This window comes from Schistocerca piceifrons, chromosome 2 (genome assembly GCF_021461385.2).
Source record: "Schistocerca piceifrons isolate TAMUIC-IGC-003096 chromosome 2, iqSchPice1.1, whole genome shotgun sequence".
Lineage (NCBI taxonomy): Eukaryota > Metazoa > Arthropoda > Insecta > Orthoptera > Acrididae > Schistocerca > Schistocerca piceifrons.
The window spans coordinates 247,772,964-247,794,600 of record NC_060139.1 but is presented as its reverse complement, the minus strand read 5'-3'; the positions used below and the strand labels follow the sequence as shown (position 1 = coordinate 247,794,600).

At 42.1% G+C, this 21,637-nt stretch overlaps 1 long non-coding RNA gene across 1 annotated transcript in view; it reads left to right on the top strand.

Moving 5' to 3' along the window:
- The window catches only part of LOC124777917, a 709,880-nt gene that overhangs the window by 253,668 nt on the left and 434,575 nt on the right, over window positions 1–21,637 (top strand). The gene's annotated exons all lie outside the window — the stretch shown is intronic.

Below are 21,637 nucleotides of genomic sequence, written 5' to 3'. Positions count from 1 at the left end.
TCAAATGGCTCTGAGCACTATGGGACTCAACTTCTGAGGTCATCACTCCCCTAGAACTTCAGACTGTAGCGCCGCTCGGCCACCTCGGCCGGCGCTGAGTGTGAACAGGACGAGATGTCTTCTTTAAGCCAAATGCAGTGCGATTTTCGCGCAGCGGCATCTTTTCCTGGGAGACATAAAGGGAACTGCATTAAGAGCGGGAGAGCGAAGGGGAATACGAGGTGGCGTGTAGAATTGCTCCGTGACTTTACTGGCCGTAACTCAGTCTGTTCCGCGGACGGAAGCCGGCAGAACGCAGCTCGCAGCGCTGGAATGCAATAAACGCCTACCCCAGGAGCCAGAGGCAGCAGCGGCGGTGGCGGTGGCGGCGGACCCCAGGGGTTATGCATTCCTCCGAACACCTAAGTTAATCTCCTGTACGCACAAAGGCGCAGCCGGGCGAGCTTTACTCTCTGCGTGCCTCTGCCACTGACAAGCCACTCTCAATACAAATTTGGTATCTATGTAGTTGACTAGAATTGGTTGATGTCATGTCCTCCTGTCTCGCAGTAGATGATAGAAATATGTCATGTAAATAATAGCTACATTCCAGAGGCCCTCAAGGCTTTGTGTTAGGTCCTTTTATTCTAGGTTTTTATACGTGATGTGCTGTAACATTTATTTGCACCAGAACGAATCATTTTGGTAGATGATACTAGCAGTTTATATAAGGACAGAACGGAGATGATATACAGGGTGAACGTTAATAAAACTGCCGAATTACACAGACGGATTCCTGAATGGAAGTTTAGGAAAAAAGGGCCTATGAACATGTGTCCGGAAATGCATCGTTGCTACGGTAGACGGCGCTGACAAATGAAAGTTCCTCTGACTATGTGTCGTGTGTTCCTTTTGGGTTTCCGACTTGGTGATTGATACATTGTACTGTAAGCAGCAGAATGGTCCGATGTTCATGTCGATAACAAGCTGAGGTGGTGTTTGTGTACCGCCAAGCAGATCGTAATGGGTTATGGTGTTCTATTTAATGTTGTTGTGGTGGTGAGTACGTGTTCTTGTAGAACGTATGAAAACGTAGATGCAATAATAACAATATTATTTGAAAGAAATAAACAATCTCTGATGATTCTTATTTGTGTGCTGCTGAGCCTGACTATAACGAGTTTCTATAATTCTTTATCTGACACTAAAATGTATGTACCAAATAATTAATATATCACATCACAGCCTCTACCCATAACATCACTGACCGAGCGAGGTGGCGCGGTGGTTAGACACTGGACTCGCATTCGGGAGGACGACGGTTCAATCCCGCGTCCGGCCATCCTGATTTAGGTTTTCCGTGATTTCCCTAAATCGCTCCAGGCAAATGCCGGGATGATTCCTTTCAAAGGGCACGGCCGACTTCCTTCCCTAATCCGATGAGACCGATGACTTCCCTGTCTGGTCTCCTTCCCCAAAACAACCAACCAACCATAACATCACTGGTGTCGTAAATATATTTATTTAAAGTCACTGATAAATTCTTTAGAAAAAAAAATTGATCTTACGCCCCAGCCATAACATTATTTCATTTACGTTAAGTCTAAGATTGTTCTACTGAATGTTATTTTCACTTTTAGAATAGAAAAATAATAAATTTCTGTGGGTTCTTCGCCGGCCGCTGTGGCAGAGCGGTTCTAGGCGCTTCAGTCCGCGGGAACAGCAGGTTAGAATCCTGCCTCGGGCTTCGATGTGTATGATGTCCTTAGGTTTAAGTAGTTCTAAGTTCTAGGGGACTGTTGACCTCCGGTGCTAAGTCCCGTAGAGCTCAGAGCCATTCGAACCATTTTTGTGGGTTCTTCTCCTCGGAGTTCAAATATTGCAATAAAGATCGAAAGAATTAGTGACGGATTATTTCTGCAGTTTAAAATTGCCTCTGAGTATGCTCACATAATGGCGGCAGACAAGGCGCAGTCTGAACTGCTGCGGACATAAAACTTAAAACATTAATAGTTGGTTATTTAGTTACAAATAAAAGTCCGTACAGTAGAATTCCATTTAGTAAATTGTACGTTATATTTTCCTTTTGATCACTTATGACTACCTTTCACGATATTAAAAAAAAAAAAAAACAGACCTCAGCTTCTCTTCGATCTCATCCGCTTCATACAACGTAGTGGAGAAGAACAGAACAAGGAAAAATTCCACAGACAGTACAATGCCAATACATTCTTTTAGTGGTATTATCTTTAGTTATATGATTATTCTTTGAAGGAAATTGGTTATAAAATAATAAAACATATTGTTGTTATTTAACAATATAATAATAAGTGACGATATAGTAAGAATTCTTTTCTCAGTTCTCACATATAGACATAAAAGTCTTTTCTGGAGAAATATTCGTTAATTCATAAGTCTCGAGCACGGTCGAGTACACTAGTGACACGAGATTTTGGCGTTGACATTACAAGATGGAAACGGTAGAGAGGCAGAACCTGGTCCTCCAAATCTGGTGGACGCGGAGTCCGCCGCCTCCCCGCACGTTCGTCTATGTGAAATAACCGAACATCACACAAACGCACAAAAAGGGTTTGAAATGTTGTGTGATGTGGTTGGTGTCTGTGAGGGTACCTGTTTGTGGTATAGCCTTGCTGCCTCTCGACCATTTCCATCTGCATGATCGTACACAGACATCGTCTCGGCTTGTTCCCGACATGAAAACTGGACCGTTCTGCAGCTTACAGTACGTTGCGTCATTCACACAATTTGCAACGTACAAGGTACACACGGCACGTTGTCAAAGGAGCTATACTACCCAGCGCCATCTACCGTGGCAACGATGCATTTCCGGACGCATGTTCATAGGACGTTTTTCCTCCATTTCCAGTCAGGAATCCGTTCCTGCAGCTTGTCGGGTTTATTAATGGCAGGCCTGTATATCATTAACGCCCTGCGACAACAGAAGCAGCAAGATCGTCTCGTAAACATAATTCCATGGCGGGAAATGAAAAGATAACAGAATGGTTGATCTTACATATATCAGAACAGAGGCAGACACTATACGTTCCTACATTTAGGGGGTTGCAGCACTGCACTAAAATCTTGCACAAAGTTTTCTGGGTTTTGGCAAAAAGATGAATTAACGTGGAAAAAGCATTTTGAGCCATCAAACAAAATGCTGAGTAAATATCTTTCTCTCTTAAGGAATTCTACGAAAATGTGCAGCCTGGTACGTACAGCGTGATATTCTGGAGAAATGCTAGATTTGCAAAACAATGACTTAAACTTAAACAGAAAAACAGTAATAGTATGGAAAGAGCCCGCCAACAGGGAATTATGCAGCAGAATTTCTAAAAAGAATTAATTCCGTCTCTTCCGGTACACACACACACACACACACACACACACACACACATATCTTCCCCCCATGAACGATGGACCTTGCCGTTGGTGGGGAGGCTTGCGTGCCTCAGCGATACAGATAGCCGTACCGTAAGTGCAACCACAACGGAGGGGTATCTGTTGAGAGGCCAGACAAACGTGTGATTCCTGAAGAGGGGCAGCAGCCTTTTCAGTAGTTGCAGGGGCAACAGTCTGGATGATTGACTGATCTGGCCTTGTAACAATAGCCAAAACGGCCTTGCTGTGCTGGTACTGCGAAAGGCTGAAAGCAAGGGGAAACTACGGCCGTAATTTTTCCCGAGGTCATGCAGCTTTACTGTATGATTAAATGATGATGGCGTCCTCTTGGGTAAAATATTCCGGAGGTAAAATAGTCCCCCATTCGGATCTCCGGGCGGGGACTATTCAAGAGGATGTCGTTATCAGGAGAAAGAAAACTGGCGTTCTACGGATCGGAGCGTGGAATGTCAGATCCCTTAATCGGACAGGTAGGTTAGAAAATTTAAAAAGGGAAATGGATAGGTTAAAGTTAGATAAGTGGGAATTAGTGAAGTTCGATGGCAGAAGGAACAAGACTTTTGGTCAGGTGACGACAGGGTTATAAACACAAAATCAAATAGGGGTAATGCAGGAGTAAGTTTAATAATGAATAGGAAAATAGGAATGCGGGTAAGCTACTGCAAACAGCATAGTGAACGCATTATTGTAGCCAAGATAGATACGAAGCCCACACCTACTACAGTAATACAAGTTTATATGCCAATTAGCTCTGCAGATGACGAAGAAATTGAAGAAATGTATGATGAAACGAAAGAAATTATTCAGATAGTGAAGGGTGATGAAAATTTAATGGTCATGGGTGACTGGAATTCGGTAGTAGGAAAAGGGAGAGAAGGAAACGTAGAAGGTGAATATGGATTGGGGCTAAGAAATGAAAAAGGAAGTCGCCTGGTAGAATTTTGCACAGAGCACATCTTAATCATAGCTAACACTTGGTTCAAAAATCGTAAAAGTAGGCTGTATACATGGAAGAAGCCTCGAGATACTGAAAGGTTTCAGATATATTATATAATGGTAAGACAGAGATTTAGGAAACAGGTTTTAAATTGTAAGACATTTCCAGGGGCATATGTGGACTCTGACCACAATCTATTGGTTATGACCTGTAGATTAAAACTGAAGAAACTGCAGAAAGGTGGGAATTTAAGGAGATGGGACCTGGATAAACTGAAAGAACCAGAGGTTGTACAGAGTTTCAAGCAGAGCGTAACTGAACAATTGACAGGAATGGGGGAAAGAAATACAATAGAAGAAGAATGGGTAGCTTTGAGGGATGAAGTAGTGAAGGCAGCAGAGGATCAAGTAGGTAAAAAGACGAGGGATAGTAGAAATCCTTGGGTAACAGAAGAAATATTGAATTTAATTGATGAAAGGAGAAAATATAAAAATGCAGTAAATGAAGCAGGCAAAAAGGAATACAAACGTCTCAAAAATGAGATCGACAGGAAGTGCAAAATGGCTAAGCAGGGATGGCTAGAGGACAAATGTAAGGATGTAGAGGCTTATCTCATGCGGGGTAAGATAGATACTGCCTACAGGAAAATTAAAGAGACCTTTGGAGTAAAGAGAACCACTTGTGTGAATATCAAGAGCTCAGATGGAAACGCAGTTCTAAGCAAAGAAAAGAAAGCAGAAAGGTGGAAGGAGTATATAGAGGGTCTATAAAAGGGCGATATACTTGAGGACAATATTAGGGAAATGGAAGAGGATGTAGATGAAGATGAAATGGGAGATAAGATACTGCGTGAAGAGTTTGACAGAGCACTGAAGGACCTGAGTCGGAACAAGGCCCCCGGAGTAGACAACATTCCATTGGAACTACTGACGGCCTTGGGAGAGCCAGTCCTGACAAAACTCTACCATCTGGTGAGCAAGATTTTTGAAACAGGCGAAATACCCTCAGACTTCAAGAAGAATTTAATAATTCCAATACCAAAGAAAGCAGGTGTTGACAGATGTGAAAATTACCGAACTATCAGTTTAATAAGTCACAGCTGCAAAATAATAATGCGAATTCTTTACAGACGAATTGAAAAACTAGTAGAAGCCGACCTCGCGGAAGATCAGTTTGGATTCCGTAGAAATACTGGAACACGTGAGGCAATACTGCCTCTACAACTTATCTTAGAAGCTAGATTAATGAAGGGCAAACCTACGTTTCTAGCATTTGTAGACTTAGAGAAAGCTTGTCATAATGTTGAGTGGAATACTCTCATTCAAATTCTGAAGGCGGCAGGGGTAAAATACAGGGAGCGAAAGGCTATTTACGATTTGTACAGAAACCAGATGGCAGTTATAAGAGTCGAGGGACATGAAAGGGAAGCAGTGGTTCGGAAGGGAGTGAGACAGGGTTGTAGTCTCTCCCCGATGTTATTCAATCTGTATATTGAGCAAGCAGTGATGGAAACAAAAGAAAAATTCGGAGTAGGTATTAAAATCCATGGAGAAGAAATAAAAACTTTGAGGTTCGCCGATGACATTGTAATTCTGTCAGAGACAGCAAAGGACTTGGGAGAGCAGTTGAACGGAATGGATAGTGTCTTGAAAGGAGGATATAAGATGAACATCAACAAAAGCAAAACGAGGATAATGGAATGTAGTCGAATTTAGTCGAGTGATGCTGAGGGAATTAGATTAGGAAATGAGACACTTAAAGTAGTAAAGACGTTTTGCTATTTGGGGAGCAAAATAACTGATGATGGTCGAAGCAGAGAGGATATAAAATGTAGCCTGGCAATGGCAAGGAAAGCGTTTCTGAAGAACAGAAATTTGTTAACATCGAGTATAGATTTAAGTGTCAGGAAGTCATTTCTGAAAGTATTTGTATGGAGTGTAGCCATGTATGGAAGTGAAACATGGACGATAAATAGTTTGGATAAGAAGAGAATAGAAGCTTTCGAAATGTGGTGCTACAGAAGAATGCTGAAGATTAGATGGCTAGATCACATAGCTAATGAGGAAGTATTGAATAGGATTGGGGAGAAGAGAAGTTTGTGGCACAACTTGACCAGAAGAAGGGATCGGTTGGTAGGACATGTTCTGAGGCATCAGGGGATCACCAATGTAGTATTGGAGGGCAGCGTGGAGGGTAAAAATCGTAGAGGGAGACCAAGAGACGAGTACACTAAGCAGATTCAGAAGGGTGTAGGTTGCGGTAGGTACTGGGAGATGAAGAAGCTTGCACAGGGTAGAGTAGCATTGAGAGCTGCATCAAACCAGTCTCAGGACTGAAGTCCACAACAACATGTATATATATATATATATATATATATATATATATATATATATATATTCATAGAAGGTAATCCGCAGAGCTACACTGGACTTTGATCTTGAAAGAAACGGGATCCTACACTCAGTTTTAACTACTAAGTATTCCGCTTTTTGACGGCACTAGGTTTTCAACAATTTACAATCGCCCACAGGCAGAAAGTGGCACAGCAAATTCAAACTTAAGCTGAAAGTTCACCTTTAACACGCAGGCGAGGAATTGATTGACAAATAGTGAAAGTATCAATTCACTCAGACAGGATACAAATTCGCCGAATATCGCCCACAATTGACAGCAATCAAGAACTGTTAGCAAAGTCAACCACAGCCCACTCGCGATTAACAGTGATGCAAACTCGAACACTCAAGCGATTTAGAAAAATACCCTTGGGACAGAGTGGCCACATGGAGCAATCACGGTCCAAAAATAATCCACCAGACAAATAACTCACTATCTGGAGCGGCCATAGTCGTACAAGCCAGGGACCTCCGGGGGGGTCTCGTCACAGCACAAAGGCGAAACGACTCTCGAATAGAGCGTGTGTTTACTGGTCTCTGCAGCCACACTCCAGTTCCACTCGCCAGCAGCCACAGGCGCCACGATGACAACACCACTGCGTCAAAGCGGTACACGACGCGCCAACTGATCCCCTGCGATGGTCCGTGCAGACTTGCTTCATCCTCCTTCTTACCCGTGCAGAGCGCCGGGCCCAGCATATCAAGGGGGCGCTCGCCAATATTGGATTGTAATGAGCAAATATAGACTCAGATCACAGTTTAGTTGTGATGAGGGTTAGGTTGAAGTTTATGAGACTAGTCAGGAAGAATCAAAGCGCAGAAGTGGCATACGGAAGTACTAAGGAATGAAGAGATAAGCTTGAAATTTTCTGAGGCTATAGGTAAGAACAGCTCAGGTAAGAAATATCTCAGTAGGCAGCGCAATTGAAGAGGAATGGACATCTCTAAAAAGGGCAATCACAGAAGTCAGAAAGAAAAACATGGCTACAAAGAATGTAACTGAGAAGAAACCTTAGGTAATATAAGAAATAGTTGAGTTAACGGATGAAAAAAAGAAGCACAGGGATGTTCCGGAAAATTCACGAATACAGAAATACAAGTTACCTAGGAACGAAATAAATAGTAAGTGTAGGGAAGCCAAGGCGAAATGGCTGCATGAAAAGTGTGAAGGAATCAAAAAGGAAATGATTCTTGGAAGGAATGACTCAGCATCCTGAAAAGCCGAAACAATCTTCGGTGAAATTAGAAACAAGTGTGGAAACATTAAGAGAGCAATGGGAATTCCCCAGTTAAATGCAGAGGTGAGAGCGGATAGGTAGAAAATGTACAATGAGGGCCTCTATGAGGGGGACTACTTGTCTGATGACGTGATCGGAGAAGAAATAGGAGTCGACATAAAAGAGATAGGCCATTCAGTATTAGAGTCAGAATTGAAAAGAGCTTTGGAAGACTTACGATTGAATAAGACAGAGGAGATGTACAACATTCCATCAGAATTTCTAAAATCATTGGTGGAAATGGCAAATAAATAGAAACGACTATTCACGTTGGTGTGTAGAATGTATGAGTTTGGCGGTATACCATCTGAATTTGGGACAAACATCATGAACACAACTACGAAGACTGCAAAGGACCACAAGTGCGACAATTATCGCACAATCAGTGTAACAGCTCCCGCATGAAAGTTTCTGACTAGAATAACATACAGAAGAATGAGAAAGAAAGTTGAGGTTGTGTCAGATGACGATCAGTTTGGCTTGGGGAAGGTAAAGGCACAGGAGAGGCAGTTTTGACATTCCAGCTGTTAATGGAAGCAAGGCTGATGAAAAATCAAGACAGGTTCATAGTATTAGTTGACCTGGTAAAAGCATTCGAAAATGTATAACGATACAAGGTGTCGAAATTCTCAGAAAAAAGGGGTAAGCCATAAAGAATGATGGGTGATATACAATATGTACAAAAACCAAGAGGGAATAATAAGTCTGGGATATGAAGAACGAAGTGTTCGTATTAAAAAGACTGTAAGATAGGGATGTAGGCTTTCACCCCTACTGTTCAATCTATACATCGAAGAAAATATTACGGAACTAAAAGAAAGATACAAGAGTAGAACTAAAATTCAAGCTGAAAGGAAATCAACGATAAGATTCGCTGATGGGATAGCTATCCTCAGTGGAAGTGAAGAAGAATTACAGTATTTGCTGACTGGAATGAACAGTCTAATGAGTACAGAATATGGATTGAGAGTACATAGAAGACTAAAGCAATGAGCAGTAGCAGAAATGAGAACAGCGAGAAACTTAACATCAGGATTGATGGTCACGAAGTAGATGAAGTTATGGAATTTTGCTACCTAAGTAGCAAAATAACCAATGATGGACAGAACATGGAGAACATCAAAAGCACACTAGCCCTGGAAAGATGGGCGTTCCTGGCCAAGACAAGGCTACTAGTATCAAACATAGACCTTAATTTGAGGAATAAGTTTCTGAGAATATAAGTTTGCAGCACAACATTGTATGGTAGTGAAACATGGACTGTGGGAAAACAGGAACAGAAGAGAATCGAAGCATTTGAGATGTTGTGTTACATAAGAATGTTGAAAACTAGGTGGACTGTTAAGGTAAGGAATGATGTGGTTCTGTGCAAAATCGGAGAGAAAAGGAATATGTGGAAAACACTGACAAGGAGAGGGAACAGGATCGTAGGACCTCTGTTAAGACATCAGGGACCGACTTCCGTGGCACTAAAGGAAGCTGTAGAAGGCAGTAACTTGGAGGAGGACAGCGATTGGAATACATCCAGTAAATAATTGAAGACTTACGTTGCACGTGTTGCTCAGAGTTGGAAACGTTACCACAGGAGAGGAATTCGTGGCGGGCCTCATAACAAAAGCAGTAACTGTCCTATCAGGCTCCCTTGGCGTATTCTGGAAATTACCGTTAAACGTGTCAGTTTTGTTCCGTCTGCAAGAGAGTGTTTAATCCAGTCGGAAACCTGGTTCGATACTCGGTAAATTCGTAATCATTTTTCACTAGACGGCAGTGCGGAGCGGTGTCAAATGTTTTCCTGATTTCCTGAAGTTATGGAACACGGTACCAACCTGAGCGCTGATGTCTACCGCGTTGTTCATCTCATGGAGGAATAGAGTTAGATTAGTTTCGCAAGATCACTGTTTGCGGAATACATGTCGATTTTTACAGGGGAGATATTTGTTCTCCAAAAACGACATAATTGTTGAGCATAAAACATGTTCCATAATTCTACAACAGATTGACGTCAACGACATGGCGTATTATTAAGTGGATCTGTTCTACGACCGTTCTCGGAAACGGAAATGACTTCCGCTTTTTCCAGCCGCTAGGTACCCTTCGTTACTCCAGCGAACTACGATACACTGCTACTAGCAGGGGAGCAAGTTATTTCGCTGTACTGCCTGACTCTTATAATACCGATCACTCTCGCAATTTGAAAATTAATTCAAGCCGTGATGTAGAATTCCTCTCTTGTTGCGTAGGCCACTGGAGTTGACCGAGCATTTCCGGGATGAGACGTGCTACTCTTCTTAGGATCCTCTCTATTTCCTTCAACAGTCGTATCTGTCCCCACTGTGACGAGCAATATTCAACTACCGGTCGAACTAAGGACCTGTAAGTTACCTCCTTTATTAACTTTCTAAATTTCCTGAGCATTCTTCCAATGAATCTCAGTCTGACATTTATCTTACCCGCGATTAATTTCATTTGGTAGTTTTGCTTTAAATCGCTCCGTTCGTGTACTCCTAGATATTTTATAGAAGTAACTGCTTACAGTGATTGTTCTGCAACCGTGTAATCGTACAATGGCGGGTTTTATTACCTATGTATACGTAATTTACATTTGTTTATGTTGAGGGTCAATTGCCACACTCTGCGTTGAGCGTCGATCCAGCTGTAGGCCTTCCTGCATTTCGCTATAGATTTCCAGCATCGCGATTGCTCTGTATACAACAGAATCATCCGCGAAAACACTCGTCAAACTTCTGACGTCGTCCACTGGGTCATTTAAATATATATTGAAAAGTAATGGACCTATGACAGTCCCTTGCGGTACCCCCGAAGTGACTTTTACGTCTGAAGACTTCTCTCCGTTGAGAAACAAATTCTGTGTTCCGTTTGTTAGAAATTCTTCAATGCAGGCACAGAGCTCTTTTGATATTCCGCACGGTCGTATTGACATATGTAGCAGGGAAATGGACTTAAGCTGCGAATATGAAATGTATTTCTTATTGCAGGTACTTTATAAGATACATATACAGGCTGGAAAAAAGCGTAGGTCATTCCCGTTTTCATGAAGGGTCGTACGACGCATACACATAACAGGCCAACAGCTAAGATTTTAAATGCCACTACACGATAATTTTATCATATCAGACGCGTTTGTTATCTCTATTTAAAATGTGCGTACGTACTCACGTTTTAATGAACTATTTTTGTGTAAACAGGTAAGAAATCAAAAAGTTTGATACGCAGTGGAACTCGTCACGAAAGCGCTATTAGACGGCGTTTACAATGGAGTACCCGATAATTGCCATCTCGTCCTTTTACTTCTGCAATTTCCCCAATATTTTTGCGAAACGCTTCGACACCGACATTAACAAACGTTACATCACTGTATTGGTAGTTTTCATAACTTCAGAATGGCATGGAACAAATGCATCGTCCCACTACGAAAACATCAGTAATACCGGTCTCACCTCAGATTCCTTACAAAATCGTACTCCCACTTATAAAACAAGTTGATCCAGGTGCTCTAGCGCTATTGTGAGCGCCTGGGATCCGGAAGGTCACGGGTTAGAATCCCGAAGGAATCACGTAAATTTTCTGTCTACCTTCAATCTAGCCTTCTCCTCTAAAAGGTGTGAGAAGCCTCGAGTAATAAGTGTTTCGCATTTCACGTTAAATTGCAGATTCCCTTTTCCAGGGTGCATAACTGGGGTAGATTAGGAACATGCAAGTCACCGAAGTAGCATCCAGCTGAAAAACGTGCACTTATTGAGGCATACGAAATTATTATTGTCTATGAAACAGCTTCCTATTACTATAGAACTAATTTAATATAGTAAATATTTGACTTTAAGTATGTGAAACCTTTATGGCTGAAGTCGCAAAACTCCAACTATGTCTTTCTTTTTGGTTTCAGTTCATTGACCGGAAGACTAATGAAAAAGTCAAAATCAAAATCGACAATAAATTAAAACATAATGCCTGATGCTTGAGTTTTACTGCATGAACGGGAAAAACGTAGTGAGCCATAAACTGTTTTCCTTTCGTTATTTTGTGTGGTGAGTCAGAAACTAAAAGTTGCGAGAAGTTTTGAAGTGGTGTGTAGAGTTTTTTGGAAGTCACTGAGTGATTTTGTTATAAAATACTTGATGAATATATTCGGGGAAATTTGCGTGCCATGTTTTTCTCTGCCTCAAGACATGTACACAGTTTATAACTTGAATGCTTCACTTAGTGCGTTTAACTCTTACTGCACGATTATATCGCTTAACCCTCTGGCAGCAGTGGTCGCGTATACTCGCCCTGCTAAACCGTTCCTCAGGCGCTGTGGACGCACATGAGCTTGCCGTTTGGATTTTCCTACAGTGCCATGGACTTCTGAATGCGTCCTGTACCACCGACTTATCACAGCTGCGGGCGAGTTACTTTCATATCCCTGCGAATAAAAAACAGTCGATTGCATATGAGCCTCATATCATTTCCAGAAAACCTTATTTAGATATCTAGAATCGTTTAGTTTATGAGATATGACAATTTTTAAAATTCGCATGAGAAGCGATGGGCAAGGACTTGAAATGGCGCGTCGCTCTCGACCGTCCTTCGGATATAAAATCCAAATAACTCGAGAACGATGTGAGGTGTTCTTCTGCTTTCAGTTTTAAATATAGTTTCGATATCTTATCTACGTTTCAGTCACTGCATTGTATGAGCTGAAACCACTCTTTCGCTAAGTTTACCTAGTTCGTTTTTATCTCTGCAAAATATTTATAATTTCGTACAATATTTAATTTAATTTGATGCAGCACAGTAACAGTGGCATATAACGAAAGGAAATTTAGTCCTTTATGAAGCGAAGATTTCAGACTGTAAGATGTGCAAAAATCAATTTTATTCACTTAATAGTTTACTAGTGGCATACAAGTCCACGTGGACCGTCCATCTGTTATAAAACCCAATAACTCGAAAACGAAATGAGATATTGTTCTGTTCTCAATTTTAAATATAATTTCGATATTCGTACCTATATGTAATTCATACGCAAAGTTTACGAAATGTGTTTTTATCTCTGGAAAATCTTTAAAATTTCGCACATTGTTTTGATTAATTTGGTGTGAGGGCAGTAAGTATGACGGATAACGAAAAGAAATTCAGTTCTTTATCGAGTGAAAATATCAGACTGTAAGATATACAAAAATTAAAGTTTTTGAGTTAATAGTTTTTGAAAAATCGGATAATAAGTATTTCATGTTGGGTAGAATGCCGTCACTCAGCAGCGGGTACCAGTATATGGCGAATAGTTAAGCTATAATAAAAGCCGTCTCAGCACGGAATGCAAAGACCTTTTCTGTAGCAGCAAAAGGGTTTGAGTAGACTAAGATAACATTTCAAATTTTTAAAATCGGTCAATAATTATATGAAAACCTTAAAACCAAATTTCTGTTGCCCCTGAAAGTCGTTAGATAGGCAACCTACAGCTTCAAACGGGTGACAATCGAATGATTTTGTCTTTTAGTAGAATAGATAGTCGCTTGAACATCTCAGCTGACAGAGGAGTTGAGAGGTTTAAACATACGAGTGCAATAGCACTACACGCCACTCTGAATTACTTCATTTTCCGAAAACCTCATTTCGATATACTGAAGAACACATCAAGCTAATACGTCGTATGTCTTTGTCCTTGACAGTAGTCTCATTCCAGGGAAGGAGTGTCCACGAACTTCTTGAGATTTGTTGTATACTGCCGAAGCCATGATCTCCTGATTTTTCTTGGTGATGTATTCCAGAGCCTTGGAGTTATTCTTCTTATTCCTGGATGACTCTTTTTCCAAGAAATAGATAAATGGGACAGATGACATTACGTCTCCCTATCTCAACCTGTATTTCGAGTGGTTCCGAAAGTTCACTTTAGATTTAGCACTTGTGAAGTATAATTAAAACTGATTTATCAATTTGCCATCGATATTGAAGTCACGGAGTGTGGAGAGCAGGATTTTTCTCTTTGTACATTCATGTGCTATTGTAAAATCCACAAAAGTGATTAAAAATTTGTGTTTTTTCAGATTACTGAGTTAAGCTTAAAAATGGATTCTCGACACGACCTCGCTTTCCGGAATCCCTTGTGATATTCGCCTATATGCTTATCGACTGGTTTTTCGAAGCTGATTAATGTTACACTAGAAAGGATTTTGAACATTAACGCGCGAGGAGAGAGAAACCCCTATAGTTGTATCTGTTTTGTCTCCCTTCTCAGATAGTACATGCATTACTGCGCATTTTCATGGTTCTGCAGTTCTGCTGTTTCTCGGATTTTTAGAATTACGTTGTGTTGGACTTCTCCTTTTTGAAAAAAATTCTGGACCAACTAATTTCCACATTTCTGCTAGTATGTTATCTTTCCCCGTTGACTTGTGGTTTTCAAGTTTCGAATAATTGTACGTATTCCTTTTGTATAAGGATGTGATGAGATTATAGTTTTGTTTTCAGATTGTTAAAGGATTATTCTGTGTCTTTGTTCTTCACAGATGATCATATTTAAAAGTACTAATAGAAGAAAATATATACGAGTTCCTTTGCAAAACTTATCAATCAGTTGACGTTATAATATTTCATATCGTGTTTTCTCTTGTATTGCAGGTAAACATAAACATGTTTCATTACGAGCTTATTCGCAAGACGCGAGTGATTCAGACATGTCTCTGAGTTTCTATGGTGATGAGCAGTCTTGGTGACGAAGCTGGACAACCCATTGCATCACTACCTCTGCATCTGGTGAGTTCCTCACTCTTCCTTTTATTACCATTTGCCGGATGGTTTATGTTTCATAATGTGTATCACAACTTTTGTAGTTCATATATACTCTCTATCTTTCTCTATACAGCTTGTTCCACAGCTGTGATGGAATATTCACATACATATCTAGACGGTCACATGAATATTCATTTCAGTTAACATTCGAAAATTTAGAAGGTACAGAAGTTCAGACTGGGCAAATTGAAGCTAATCTGGATAGTATTTCATGCACCTTAAGATATTTAATCCGACTTACATGATCTTTGCCCATGGGCGATAATGTATGCTGGGTTGTGTGTTTTAAGTTGCATGAAATATTTTTTGGCCAAGGTTTACTTTGCTCAGCTTGAGCTCATCATAGTGCTTTTACAGCGCGTTTCTGAGCTTCTGGCCGTATAGTGACGCGTTTAATGTTGATGAATGCCCTGGAAGACCCTCGTCACGTCTTCATCCACGTCCGCTTCTTCGAATTACTGCAAATTGCATTACAGAGGATGCTCATAACTGTACTTTAGTTTACGGTTCTTTCCTTTCTATTAACGTATCGCGTGCTGTTATTAGTTTAATTTCACTTTTAGGGCCACTATTGGGAGGATAGGCAGTGGGAGGAATATTACTTACATAATTTTCTCCTTGAAAGCTAGTTCTTGGGAATTTCTAAGGAGTTGTTCGCTAGTATCCGACGTCGTTCTTCGGGCGACTGCCCATGGAAATTGCCCACAGTCAATGGAGCAAACAGGCCTGTGAGCTTTCGTGCTCCCCTTCTTTCCGCATGCTCGATGCCCTGCTTAGCTTGATCTGATGTGGATCCAATACTCTTGACAGGTATTCCACTATGGGCCCTACAAGAATTTTGTAAGTTATCTATTTTGCAGATGAGCAAGGCTCTCGACCGTTACAGCGTGTATTTAAGGCAAATCTGATTTGCACCCTCATAGCAGTGCTACTAGCGTCACTGTTATACAACTGGCGCTGAACGTTTCAGATGTAGCTCCACGCCTACCAACTTTCGTTATGTTGCACAACTCTTTCTCGGTGTTGTGATTTTTTTACCACCAGTGTAGTGTGGAAGATGTCTGTCGCAGACGACATTTAGTGTGAGCGCCGTACGCTCGTCAGCAGGTTGACGCTGGACCGCCGGGGCGCCGGCCTGCGGCCGTGTGGGGCGCGCACGCAGCGCTGCAGGGCCGGAGCCTAAGTGGATTTGCGGACGCAATTGGTCGGAAGGCTGTCACGATGCCGGCAGTAATCGAGTCAGCGCGCCGCTGTGTCCTGTCTGTATAGCAATCCACAGCTACTGTCCGGCAACGCGCGGCAACCGTCTCCTCACTCTGGACTATCGCCCTTGGCTTCAGATCCATCTGGGCTCAGAGAGTCACACCAGGCACGTCGCGTGTTGTACCAATTACCGTAACTAAATGAAATATTCACACAATGAACTTTAGCTTACGTAACACAGGACCATGAACTGTCATAGTTTTTCAGTCTTATGCGAACCGCCATTAAAAAAGCAACACCTTCAAGGCCGCGCGCAACAAATGTCAGATTGGCGTCAACTGTACTACACGCTCGAATATTCAAAGTATTAGTATCGAGTGACTTGCAGTATCATACACTACACCATCACTAGTGCCACAGTGCCACAGAAAACATACACATAAGACCCAAATATAACATCAGGAAAGGTAACGGGGAAGAACTGAGAAGTGTATTTCATTGTTGAGGACGTCCATCGCTGAGTGATGATGTAGATGTTAAAGTGAAAACATTGCTAATGGCCATACAGTACAAAGAGCAATGGAAGCTCCGACTTTTATCAGAGGAGATCCCACTAGAGGATTACCTTGCGTTTAAGGAAATTATAGCTAAGGAAAATATTTAAAAAACCAGTACGCAACTACATCACCACAAGCACCCACCCACCCAACCACCCACCAACAAATTCCTTCCCCCCTCCCCCACATGCACACACAATACAATTTACATATTAGAGACGAAAGAATTAATCATAAACACACTGCCAAAGACAATGACAGTGAAAGATGTAACGTTTCCAAAGACAATGTCGATACCTCAGAAGTAAACAAAATTACTTACCAATAATTGCGAGATGTCTCTTACTTTGCAACCAAAATGAAGTTCCAAAAATTTAGTATTGCTTCGTGTAAACTGTCTGTCTAAGTCATAAAAATTCATGCATATTACAACATAAGCAAAGACTTACACGAAAATTCGATTTCACACGGCTTGCAAGCACAGTGAGGTGTCAAACAGCCCAACGCCTGACGCAAGACATTGTGTACATATTACTTTTATTTCCAAATGCTATACATCCTGTTTCAGGGGGCAATTTTAACCGCCTTCCATTTTCGCACTAATGAGATAGTTCTTGCGATCTACTGTAATTTACCCTTGTCAGGTCCCAAATATAGGTTCCAATTCTCTCCTTTTCTGCTGAACTGAAATCCTACTATCTGTAATAGACAACCTGCAGACATGTCTTGGAAGCGTGTTCCGGGTTATGGGCTTCAAATGACTCTGAGCACTATGCGACTTAACTTCTGAGGTCATCAGTCACCTAGAACTTAGAACTACTTAAGCCGAACTAACCTAAGGACATCACACACCTCCATGCCCGAGGCAGGATTCGAACCTGCGACCGTAGCGGTCGCTCGGCTCCAGACTGTAGCGCCTAGAACCGCACGGCCACTCCGGACGGCCTGTTATGGGATACGAGTTTAGTAATATATGATAATGTGATGAAGAGCAATACCGCCGAAATTTTTATGTGAAAACTCTTAAAACTATTTAAAGGAAACAAACGTGACGAACCGTCTACATCTTTATTGTTCATGTTTATATATTTATTCTCAACAATGATACCGTGGCTATGAGCACATTTCTCCCAGGAAGATATCAGTTTGTTGATACCGTCACGGTAGAATGTTTGATTTTGTTGACGGAGCCACAACCTCATCTCTGCTAGCACCATTTTATTACTATCACTATCAAAGAGTTCTATAAGTTTTGGAAGCAGATGAAAACCGGATGGGACCAAGTTCGGGCTGTGTGGAGGATAACCTGTGACAGTGACCCCAAGCCATCGGATTGTTGCACATCTTACAGCGGTAGTGTATGATCTGAGATTATAATGCTGAAGAAGAAGCTGCTCCATTTGTGAACAAACTCTCCGAATTCGAAACTCCATTACGTCAAGCTGTTTCCAGGCACTGACATAGTTACGTTACTGTCCGCTCTGTTACACGCTACAATTGTGAGCCATCTAGTAGCAGAGGGTAGCAAAACTGTAGACGTTAAGAATAACGATATGGAATGTCAATAATGCTGGTTTTATTTAAAAAGCTTTAAGAGTTTTCAAATAAAAATTCGGAGGGATTGCTTTTTTGCAAGTCCTCGTAGAAAATAATGCTCTCGACTCTGCAGACGGCGCAAGCAGAGGATAATCCGGGCGTGTGCCCTCTAGCAAAGTTCTGCAAATAAATATTCGCATGGTCACATACCGCCACTTGGTTGGCATCTGTTCAAACGCTTCACACCCTGCCACTTTCTTCAATGTTTAAGTATTGTTAGTTGTACGGTTAGTCTCTTTACGTATTCACTACGGACTGATTTGTGCGCTTAGACACCCGTGCTTTGTTTTTGACTTTGTTTGTAGTCATCCGTTCGCTACGTGAGCTTAGCCTGAACTGCCACTTGTTCCATCGGTCGCCTAGTCACTGAGAGTCATAACAAACTTTTGCAGCCTTCGCCAGCTAGGATACTAAAGTCGCGGCGAGGCCAGTCCTGATATAAAGCCCGAACATCCTAAGATTTTCTGATACTCTACACTGAGGTGTCAAAGATCATGGGATATCTGCTAATATTGTGTCATACCTCCTTTTTCCCGGCGTAGTCTAGCAACTCGACGTGGCATGGACTCAGCAAGTCGTTTGTAGTCCCCTGCACAAATATGGAGCCCTGCAGCCTCTATATCCGCCCATAATTGCGAAATTGTTGCTGGTGCAGGATTTTGTGCACCAAAGTGCCTCTCGATTATCTCTCACATACGTTCGATGGGATTCATGTCGGGTAATCTGAGTGGCCAGATCATAGCTCGTATTTCCAGAATGTTCTTCAAACGAATCGCGAACAATTGTGGCCCTCCTATATGAGGTCTTATCATCTATAAAAATTCCATCGTTGTTTGGGGACATGGAGTACATAAATGGATGAAAATAGCCTCAGTTGTTTCAGCTTCGCCACAAGATCCAGTCCACTTCATGTAAATACACTCCTAAACATTATGGAGCCATCGCCAGCTTTCACAGTGCCTTCTTGACTACTTGGGACCATGACTTTGAGGGGTCTGCGCCAGCATCAGCATCATCTCTTACCAACTTAAATCGGGATTCATCTGACCAGGTCACGGTTTTCTAGACGTCTAGGGTTCAACCGATATGGTCCCAAGACCAGGAGATGCCCTGTTGGCAATGGCGCTCACGTTGGTCGTCTGCTGTCATACCCACTGATACCAAATTTCGCCATACTGTCGTAACGGATACGTTAGTCGTACCTCTCACGTTTGCTTTCTGCGATTATTTCACTCAGTGTTGGTTGTTTGTTAGCATTGACAACTCTATGCAAACGCCGCTGCTGTCGGTCGTTAGTAAAGGGCGTCGACTACTGCGTTGTCCATGGTAAGAGATAATGTCCAAAATTTGGTATTTTCGGTATGCTCTTCACACTGTGGATCGCGGAATGATGAATCCCAAACGATTTCCGAAGTTAGATGTCCCATGCGTCTAGCTCCAGCTACCATTCCACGTTCAAAGTCTGTTTCCCGTCGTTCGACCATAGCCAACTCGGACACTTTTCACATGAATCAGCTGAGTACAAATGACAGCGCCACCAATGCACTGCCCTTTTGTACCTCATACACGTGATACTCCCGCCATTTGTATATGTGGATTATCGATCCCATGCATTTTGCCACTTCAGTGTAGAAGTGGTAATGTTACGGATGACAGGACCGCTAAAGAGGAGTTATTAAAAGCAGGTTTAGGATTCCATTACCGAAGAGGCTGAACTAAATATTTTAGAATTTAGATCAACGACGACTACGGAAACGTGGAGGCAGATCTCGTTGGTACATCCAAGTTGCTTAACTCACTTAGAGAAAATATTTTGGTTCTGACTGTATACCAGTTAGGTTCCTTTCAGAATATGAAACAGAAATAGTATAGTATCCATGGAAAACGGTGATCTTGGTGGAAGATCCGTTGCTAAGGACTAGAAAGTTGTACAGATCACGTCAGTATATAAAAAAGGAAATAGAAGTGATCTGGGAATTTGTAGATCAAGCTTATAGTAGCCTTTTGGAACACATACTATGTCCAAACTCCGAAGAAAATGGTACATAGGATCGGCAAATAATGAGTAAGAATGAGTGAAGAAGACATTATCGCTCAACAGTCTCTCTTTTCGCACCAAGTAATGAATGTTGTTGACACTCTATCTCAAAGTGATTCCACATTGCAAGATTTACAGAAAGTTATTACTTATAATATTCTTCTTGGATCTGTTGTTGGAGTCGACACAGTATTTCGGCGGTCCACCCGGCCACCATCTTCAGGTGAATATGATGTTATATGAATCGACGGAACTGAATTCAGACTGCGACGTCAGTTCCTTTATAAGCCGCGGAAGGCCAACAGCGCATGCGCAAGAAATGCAAGAAATCGTCGTAACTGCTCTCTAGCGTAAGTGAACATATAGCGCCCTAGCCCGCCCGGCTCGCGGGGCGGTCTAACGCGCTGCTTCCCGAGCGGGAAGGCCTGCCCGTCCCCGGCACGAATCCGCCGGGCCGATCAGTGTCGAGGTTCGGTGTGCCGGCCAGCATGTGGATGGTTTTTAAGGCGGTCTTCCATATGCCTCGGAGAATGCTGGCTGGTTCTCCTTATTCCGCCTCAGTTACAATGTCGGCGATGGCTGCACAAACACTGTCTCCACGTACGCATACACTATAATAACTCTACCACGCAAACATTTGGGGCTACACTCGTCCTGGGAGGTCCACTGGGGGCCGAACCACACAATAATCCTGGGTTCGGTGTGGGGTGGCGGTGGGTTGGATGGACTGCTGTGCCCTGTTGTGGGGTTGTGAACCACTGAGGGCTACAGCGGGACGAAGCCTCTCCGTCGTTTCTAGGTCTCCGGTTCAATACACGTACACAATATACCGCAAATGGTGGAAGCTCGGAAAATCGATAAATCACTATTAAAAACATTCTGACGGCTGGATCAAAAACCATTGTGTTTTAATGTCTGACAAAACAGGGTTCCAGATCTTGCTTAAGGGATAAACTACGTCTCTGTTTATAAGGTTGTCAGAGAGTCGAATTTCAATGGATCCTTTTAAAACTCAATCTCAATAGCGAGACGCAGAGACAACCATTTCCGTCTCTTCATTCATTTTATGTCCCTCGGTAAGACAGTGCTCTGCCACCGCAGATTTCTCAGGCTGAAACAAGGGTGTGTGAAGTAGTGCTCATCACATCGGTCCTGATGGTACGAATTGTGCAAATTGTTTGACCAATGCAAGCTCTCGCACAGTGACAGGGAATTTTGTACACACTGGGCTTCCTCAATCCCAACCATCCTTTATGATCCAAGGAGCTCTCTAATTTTGATTGGCGGACGGACTTTTTAAAATTATTCCTATTTTCGAAGATATTCTCCCAGCAAAAGGTAAGAAAACCACCGATTTACATATGTGTTCCAATGGTTCCCGCGAAAGTCCAAACTGGAAGCGCGACGAATCTGTTTGTGTGTATTGTCATTCCGCTTGAACACAA